Source organism: Suricata suricatta, chromosome 10, assembly GCF_006229205.1.
Source record: "Suricata suricatta isolate VVHF042 chromosome 10, meerkat_22Aug2017_6uvM2_HiC, whole genome shotgun sequence".
Taxonomy (NCBI): Eukaryota; Metazoa; Chordata; class Mammalia; order Carnivora; family Herpestidae; genus Suricata; species Suricata suricatta.
In genome coordinates this window covers 77,537,500-77,543,724 of record NC_043709.1, presented here as the reverse complement: position 1 = coordinate 77,543,724, position 6,225 = coordinate 77,537,500, and the positions used below count along the sequence as shown (strand labels likewise).

At 40.2% G+C, this 6,225-nt stretch overlaps 1 pseudogene; it reads right to left on the bottom strand.

The window, feature by feature from the left end:
* Positions 1–4,435: 4,435 nt before the first annotated feature.
* On the bottom strand, positions 4,436–5,334 carry LOC115305444 (annotated as a pseudogene).
* Between the last annotated feature and the right edge of the window lie 891 nt (positions 5,335–6,225).

Here is a 6,225-nt window from a genome sequence, read left to right as displayed (position 1 = left end):
CTCTGAACTTAACACAAGGGAGCATCCTAGTAACTCTAGCGCTATGACTTGCCGGTGGTTATGACCAGCCTAGAGGTTACCTGTGCACTTAACACTGACAATGCCATCTGTACTGTTCCTGACTGAGGAGTGAGCCAGCTCTATAATCCAATTCTGAGAATTGGCTGTTAAGGATCATTTCTGTGCCAGTTGTCTTAGTTTGCGCTTCCTGAAAGCAGGGGCTGAGACAGGGACTTGGGTGAAGATAGTTCATTTGGGACATGATCCCAGGACATAGGAGGTAGGAGGAGAGAGAAACAAGGAAAGAGGAGCATCATTAAAGGCTCATCAGTAGGTAATGAGGGTGTCAAGAGAAGCATGCAAGAGATGTCCTAGAATTGTCACTTACTGGTACAAAGAATAGCTGGTTGTAGTCCTTAGATCCTAGCTCTCAGCTCATGTTCATTGACAAATATTAACTACCCTGAATTTCTGGACTGACCTTGTGCATGGGGCCCAGTAGGATCTTATAGGCCCCTGCAGGGGCGGAGAAAGCCCTGGAACAGAAACTGAAAGGATGCATGGTACACTTTGAGATAGGAAGCTTTCGGGAAAGGCAACTCAAAGGTTGTGCCAAACTCTCATCACAATGAAGGCTGAGATCAGAGGCGGCCAGGGGCAGTGGCCCAGGATGTCAGATATATAAAGGGTGAGATAGCACAGAAAGGGGAATTCACTTGTAGTACCAAGAAATAACCATTGAAATAAGCGGAAGCTTCAGACAACTGAAATACCAAGAAAAGAGGTGGTGTAGCTGGCAGATCAAAAGGGTGGAAAGGCCACTCCACCCAGGGCAGGGTGCCAAGCTAAGACCAATGGTCTACACTGGCTCTCGCTTCCCAGCTCACAGTTACATCCAGTTGTATGACCCAAGGTTTTAAACTACTTTTAAACAAAGCAGGGCAATCCTGGGTGGCTCAGTTGGGTAAGTGTCTGACTTCAGCTCAGGTCATCATCTCATGTTTCATGGGTTCAAGCCCCATGTCAGGCTCTGTACTGACAGCTCAGAGCCTGAAGCCTGCTTCGGTTTCTGTGTCTCCCTCACTCTCTGCCCTTCCCCTGCTGGCATTCTGTTTCTCTCTGTCTCTCAAAAATAAATAAACCCTAAAAAAAAAAAAGCAGATTCAGGGCAGTTTCTTTCTTTCTTTTTTTTATTTTATTTTATAGCAATGCTACCCTATTTTAATTTTTATTTATTTCTTTTTGCTTCTAAACATAAGCTGTTTATTAAATATTCCTACATTTATATGTTTTCCTTTTTTTTAAATTTATAGTTTATTGTCAAGTTGGTTTCCATATAACACCCAGTGCTCTTCCCCACAAGTGCCCTCCTCTATGTCCATCACTCTTCTTCCCCTCTCCCCCTCCTCCCTTCAGCCCTCAGTTTGTTTTCAGTATTCAAGAGTCTCTCATGATTTGCCTCCCTCCCTTTCCCTAACGCTTTCTCCCCACTTCCCCTCCCCATGGTCCTCTGTTAAGTTTCTTCTGTTAGACCTATGAGTGAAAACATATGGTATCTGTCCTTCTCTGCCTGACTTATTTCACTTAGCATGACACCTTTGAGTTCCATCCATGTTGCTACAAATGGCCATATTTCATTCTTTCTCATTGCCATGTAGTACTCCATTGTATATATAAACCACATCTTCTTGATCCATTCATCAGTTGATGGACATTTAGGCTCTTTCCATGATTTGGCTATTGTTGACATTGCTGCTATGAATATTGGGGTACATGTGCCCCTATGCATCAGCACTCCTGTATCCTTTGCGTAAATCTCTAGCAGTGCTGTTGCTGGGTTATAGGGGAGTTCTACTGTTAATTTTTTGAGGAACCTCTACACTGTTTTTCCAGGGTGGCTGCACCAGTTTACATTTCCAAAAACAGTGCAGGAGGGTGCCCATATCTCCAAGTTGCCTTTTTAAAAAAATTAATTAAAAAAGCTTTAATAGAATAAAAATTTTAAAAACTATAATAAGCCTAAATGTCAAAATATAAATAAATTGGCATATAAGTTGTTGAATAGTCATATTTTAAAATGTTACACACAATTCAACTCATATTTTTAAAATGCATAAAGATAGTAAAAATGCTCACAGTATAAATGCAAATATGAAAAGGCAGAGTATAAAAGGCAAATACTAGTATAGTGTCTTCATTTTAGGTAAGGAAGGTGGTATACTTTCTTTCTACTATAGGCTTCTTGCTGAGGGCCTTCTCCAAACACCATGATGAAGCAGAAGGAGATTGTTCACAGGAATGATCACTTGAAGAAGATTGAGCGAAGGGACCTTGCTGGTGGATTCCTAGACTCACATGCCTCTGAGACTGAAGAATTGAAACGTTTTGTCCTGGTTACCAACCACAAACCAGAGGTGAAGAACACACAAAGCCTCAGATGACTCAGAACCAGGCACTTCAGAAATGTCCGCTGAGCTTATCAGAGTCTTGTGGCCCATAATGGATAATAGTATAGGAGTATGATGACTTGTTGTTCTAAATAATGTTAGAAAACTGGGGCACTTTCATAAATATAGAAACAGAAGTAATAAAAGTATTTCATAGCATAGGAATGCATCTAGCAGTGACTAATGTCTTGTGGTTCCTTCTAGGATAATAAAATGTAATGTCTACAGAGTTTGGCCTGAAAATGATTTCAGCTATTTCAGGAACACAGTCTTGGACAATTTATTGACACCTTGGCAAAAGAAGGGTCATTCTCAAATCAGTAAATCAGTCTTCAGAAGGTAAGGAATCCTGATTTTGTGAAATAAAGACAGCATCACAGATCTGAATGCAATCCAAGCCTGAACAAGAAGAATGGGAAAACAAGATTTGTAGGCTAAGATTTTGAAAAAAGATTGGATGGAAACTTTGTAATTGGAAGGTCCTCATTTGTGGGATGGAGGTGGGGCCGGCAGCATTCAATTTCATTTTGAATTCCTGGAGGGATCCAAACTGTCTCCCCTTTAATTTCATTTTTTCCAGGCTTCTCCTTGGGGTTTCACACACAGTCTCAGAAGCACTGACAGTGGCAGAGGGGCAAATTAGCAGCCCCACAACACCTCTGAAACTGTTAGATGGAAATTCTTCTTTATTTTGGTTAGATCTAGCATCCCTTTAATTCAAGAACCATTTTTGGACTCTGGTAGAACGTCTAACAATTATTTTATTTGTAGCCTCGGACTGTTTCTGCTCCTGAAATTCATGGAATTCCTAGCTTCTGTGGGTGCAAAAAATTGCATCAGAGACACGATAAAAAAAAGGAGTCTATTTCATAAAATATAAAACCTGTCACTTGAAATGTTTCAAGTGTCAAGAGAGATCTGTGCTAAGTGAAGGAAAAGTGAAATTACCATGAATTTGTATTAGATTTTTAAAGAAATTAATATTCTTTCAGTGATGCTTTGTTCATAATGATTTGATAAGACTGTCTCAATTTATTGTATTGGCAGCATCTTTAGACAGCAGCCCCCAGGAGTGATACATTCTTGTGCTGCCTTTAGAATCAATGAACCACCAGTAGTTCTCTGGGCTGTGTTATCTCTCACCTTTTGACAGAGTAGCTCTTTCATTTAGTGTGAATCTAAAGAACAGGCAACATTATCAATCTTCTTGCCTGGAGCAAATGAGCTACCAGGGGAAAAAAACACGACATGTTACTAATAATATATAGAAACATTACAGTTTTATGAAGTCATCTACTCTCTTGACAAAGAAAGAAGAATCCAGTTTAATTACTGGCCGTCACCAAATGAAGAGCTGCTACAATAAAACCAACAAGAAACAGTCATTGCAAGATACCAAAATTAGCCATTTAGTACTCTGAGAAAGTATCTAAATAAATTACTGGCCATCATATTTTAGTGTCAAATGATCAGAATTCTTGTTTACTATCTATTTCAGAGAATACAGTCCTTCATTTACTATTTTTAATGATATCTCTAAAATAGAATACAGCAACAACTCAAACACAAAATGACAAAAGTGAGCTGTTTATCAAAAGACATACACAAGCTACTTGGTGATGGTACTCCAGAGGATTTGGGAAATTTTTAATTTGTTCGAGTTGACTACTTTTCAAGGCACAGATTTACTCCATTATTCAATTATGTATGTGTGTGTGTACACATATATATGTATAATTACTATCTCAGATATTTTTATTTCTTTACATTTATCTATCATGAATGATGGAAATAAAAAAAATATGTGAGTCCCATCATCATGGAAACGGCTTTAAGAGAAAACTGGTGAGATGAATTTTATTGTTTCCCATTTTCAACCAGTAAGTAGTTGCCATTGATAAATAGCCAAGTACATCAAGAATTCTCAAGCTGTGTTATATAATATAACATGCCTATTCACGGGGGGAGGGGGGAAACTAGTAAATAGCTTATGTGGACTTCTTGATTTCATCATACAAGACAAGCACAGAAGCACCACCCATGCCTCTGAAAACAGTAGACCATGCCCCCTTGAAAAAAGGTTTGGCTCCTTTATCAGGAGCAATCTTCCTCTGGCAGTCAAGCACACCTGTGTACATGATGTCGGCTCCTTTGCATCCTGACTGCATCATCATTTGGCCACAAACAGTATCAAAAGGATAGGAAGTCAACATAGCCACAGCTGTGACGGATTGTGGGATCATCAGCTGATGAAGCTGTGAGTATTCTTGGGATCTGGAAGCATTCCTTTGCAGTGTCCTAGACACTGGAGTAGCAGCTCAGTAGATGATAGTGACCTGCACAGACGCATTAAAGCCTTGGTAGCCCTTAATCCCATTAGATTTGTATATCTTAACCCAACAGTCACCCAGGCCTCGGAATTCCCTTTTGGCTCCAGTTTTGCCCACAACAGCTGATTAGGCGGGTAAGGGCAAAATCAAGAGGATACACAAAATACAAGGATGTGGCCCCAGCTGCCAGATTCTGGTTAAAGGAACCTGATCCCAGATTCCAGGCAAAGAAGCCTGGAATTGTTCACACCACCCAGAAAGATCTGCTTGTATGTATCTTTGAAGGCAAAGTTGAAAACCTGGGTGGGAAGTATCTGATGACATACATTGGCCAGGTTACCACACCAGAAGGTTGGGACTCCCTGTTCCTTGGGGATACGAACCACACAGTCTCTAATGCCCTTGTATTGCTTATCTCTGGTGATTTTCATGCTGGCATGCTGCACCTGCAGCAGCAGCTTGACCCACTCAGTGGGCGTTACCATGGTCTTGGAGATGGCCGCAGCCACTCCATCCACCAGGAAGTCCTTGGTGAAGGGTACAATGGCATCTGTCATGTCGAAAGGAAAAGGGAGGCGGGCAACCACAGGACTACGGTAGGAACCTGCTGGGACTCCTGGATTCTGGGCTGCATGTATTCATTTGCTCTGCAATTTATTCTACATTATCACAAATAGAGTAAAGTAGAGTAAAAATTAAACAAATAGGTTAACAATGAAGTGCCTATATGTGAGGGTTGTCCTGGAAGGTATTGCAGAAATGACTAGTTATCAATCTCTGAGAAAAAGGACGTTATGATTTAATGCAGCTGTAATACTGTATCCACCATACACCATACCAGGTAGGATATGGTTAGTGCCACAGAGAGAAACTCCAAACTACATATGCCAAAAGGGATGAACAAAAAAGGGAGTATTTTTAAATGGCGCTGACCAATGAGCAAGATTTCAGTGGACAGTGAGGGCATTCTAGGTGGGACATACTCTGGCCAATGATGTAGAAGCAGGAGAGTGCACAGTGTACTTTGAGATTAGCCTTGAAAGTCACGTTGGTTTCTATAGGAAAGTAATAGCAGATGAGATAGAACAGGTATTGGTTGGTATTTACCCTTTTGAAAAAAGTAAATAAATAAAGCAGAGAATCTAATTCAACTATTGGCTACTAGAGGAATAGATAATATATAAAACATTATGATGAGTTACAGAAAAGGATTAGTTCTGGACAAAATTGTCAAGGGGATGAACTTTGTCTTTGGTTCCCACACTCTACCCTCTTCAGGACCTTAATGGTTTCCTTAATCCTCTTAAAAATCTACTTATGAAGCTCCTCAGTTCATAGGTAATTGCAAAATTCTGGTTCTCGTCTTTCACTGATGCTGTGTATGTGTTAGTTAGAATAAAAGGGTTATTAAGGATGAAACAGGAAAATTCAAGCATAAATTATTGGAT